Below are 2,700 nucleotides of genomic sequence, written 5' to 3' on the forward strand. Positions count from 1 at the left end.
CCCCCCCTCCCCCCCCGCAGCCCTCGCACCCTACCCGCAGCCCCTGGCCCCGAGTTGACCCTCCCACCCGCCCACAGCCACCTTCGAGCTGGCCAAGGGGCTCCTGACGGTCTCGGCCATCCTGAGCTTCGTGGCCGTCAGCTCCATCCTCACGTCCTGCTGCCGCTTACCCCGCTTCAAGGTGGGAGCCATCGCCAACACCCTCACAGGTAGCATGGCACCCGCGCAGCTGGCTCGGGTGGGCTGGGCTGGGTATAACGGCCCTGGGGGTGGCTGGCTCTGGGGTGGGTGGCTGGGTGTAACAGTGCCAGTTGCAGCTGGCTCATGTGGGCGGCTGGGTGTAACGGTGCCGGTTGCAGCTGCCTCGGGTGGGCAGCTGAGTCTAATGGCACCAGTTGCAGATGGCTCTGGGGTGCTGGCCAGGCGTAATGACCCCCTCACACCTCCAGGGCTGATAGCGCTCTCTGGCCTGGCCATGCTGGGTGTCACGGTGTCTCCGCTCCCCAACACCTTCCACCCCAGCGTGCGGCCGCAGCTCGACTGGTCGTTCTTCGCGGCGCTCACGGGCTCCTTGGCCCAGCTGCTCAGTGGTAGACCCGGGGATAGGGCTTGCTTGGCTGTTGGGGGTGGGGCTAGTAACCACCACACCCCCACTCTTCCCTTTCCCCCACCAGGCCTCTTCTGCCTCATCACCTACCTGAGCAGCCCCCAGACGCCACTGACCACCGACAGCATGGCCGGCACCGATGCCACTCCCTGGCCTGGTTCCCCCAGCTAGGCCCAGACACCTGCCCGTGCGTAACCCGGACACCGGGGTCCCCTGACTGCCTGGGTCCCCCGCCCATGTGACCCGGACTGCCTGGGTCCCAGACGCCTGGGATCCCTGTTCCCTGTATGACCCACATGCCCAGGTCCCCGACCGCCCAAGTCCCAGACACCCAGGTGCCCTGTGCCAGTATGACCCGGACGCCTGGGTCCCATGACTGCCGGTCTCCCGGGCACCTGGGTTCCCTCTTTGAGCTGCACCCGGGTCCTTGGGTCCTGTGCGCGTGTCTGCGAGAGACTCGGACGCCTGGGTTCCCTGGCTCTCTGCCCCCCCGCTCTCCCGCCCCACCAGCAATGACCCAGCCCAGCCAAACGCAGCCCCCCACCCGATTGGACAGACCCACACGGGGAGGAGCCCAGTATGTCCCAGTCTGAAATGGGCCGGGGGCCAAACTCCCACTGCTCTCAGCCCCCAGCCCCAGGGCCTCTCCTAGACCTGGAGAGAACCAGACGTCCGGGCTCCCAGCCCCCGACACCCAACACTGTGGTCTTGGGGAGGTTGCGGGTCTGGAGTGAGGGGCATTGGCAGGGTTGGAGGGGGGCTGTGGGGCCCCTCACTCTGGCCCACAGCCCTCCCCTGCCCTATTAACCCCTCAATTCCCCCCAAAGACACCTTCTGGGTCCATCCGGTTCTGGCCCTGGCGGGCCTTGTTGGGGGGCCATCGCCTGCCGCCTCCTCCCCGAGGGTCTCACGCTCCCTGGTGCGGGCTGGGGCCAACTTCTCAGCAGGTGCGATGGGGCCCGGCCAGCTCTGGGTGGAAACAGCTGCATTGAACAGCCCGCCCACAAGAGTTCACTGGGAGTTGTGGTGCAGCCAGCTCTGGGGCAGAGCCGTCTGTGTGTAACAGCCCATAGGAAGGGCCAAGATACAATGAGCTCTGTGGGAGAACAGCCCGTATAATGCAGCTGAGGAGGGCCTGATTTGGAGCCAAGATGCACCCAGCTCTGGGGTGGAGCTGTCAGGGGACGGCCACAATAAATAGTCCATAAGAAGGGCTGAGATGCACCCAGCTCTGGGGCAGGGGAGCAGTGGGGTATAACACTATGATCCTGCCCCGCTTTAACCCTCTTTCTCCCCCCTGCCAGGGCTTTTCAGCTTCCAGCTCTGGCCCCCACCATGGGGCCCTCATGCCTGGACCCCAAAGCCCCAGTGGGGGTGGAGCCTAGGTCGGTGGGGGTGGGGTGACTCCATAGGGACCCTAACCCTGCCTCTGGGTTGGGGGGGGTCTCCTTGAGACCTGGGTTCAGTGTGCATGTGTGTGTGTGTGTACATGTGTGCACCTCGACACCTGGATTCCCTGTGGGATTGTGTCCCATCGCCCCTACAAGCGCCCTGTGCACAGAGGATAGTGAGTATTTTTGTATGGGGGGGACAATAAATGATAGTTGTCTTGGAAACCAGCATCTTCTTCTCAGCTTCCCCCATCTTTCCCTCCCCCCGAGGTGCTGGGAACAGGCCCTGCTCAGTGGCAGGGGCATGAGGGCGGTGATGTTAGGCCTGGATGCGGCTGGCTCTGGTGGGGAGCAGCTCAAATGGCAGCATAGAACACCCGCCCTCCCCCGCCAAACCCACATGCACAGGAAGAGGCTAGGAGGGGGTGGGGGGCAGGATAGAAGCATCAAGGGCGGCTGGGGACGGACCAACAAGACCTTGTCTCCCCTGAGGATCTGCAGAGACCCCTGAAAGCCAGGTAAGGGCAGGGAACCCAGGCGTCCGGGTCCCCAGTGCCCCCGCCCCACTTTTACCCACGCCAGCCCCCACTTCCCTCCCAGGGAACCCAGGTGTCCAGGCTCCCAGCACCCTGCTGTACACCCCCCCCACACCAGACCTGACTCCTCTCCTACTGCAGGGAGAGAGACCAGGTGTCCAGGCCC

General features: G+C 64.9%; 1 protein-coding gene and 1 pseudogene across 1 annotated transcript in view; both read left to right on the forward strand.

The window, feature by feature from the left end:
- LOC112548427 overlaps positions 1-1,300 on the forward strand; it is a 1,980-nt pseudogene extending 680 nt beyond the window's left edge.
- Positions 1,301-2,442: 1,142 nt separating this feature from the next.
- Positions 2,443-2,700, forward strand: part of LOC102388654 (protein NKG7-like) — a 2,332-nt gene continuing 2,074 nt past the window's right edge. Inside the window, exon 1 of the mRNA XM_025194185.1 lies at positions 2,443-2,516. The gene's annotated coding sequence lies outside the window, so the exon portion shown is untranslated. The remainder of the gene's footprint in view (positions 2,517-2,700) is intronic.

The sequence above is a fragment of the Alligator sinensis genome, unplaced genomic scaffold (genome assembly GCF_000455745.1).
Source record: "Alligator sinensis unplaced genomic scaffold, ASM45574v1 scaffold1434_1, whole genome shotgun sequence".
Taxonomy (NCBI): Eukaryota; Metazoa; Chordata; order Crocodylia; family Alligatoridae; genus Alligator; species Alligator sinensis.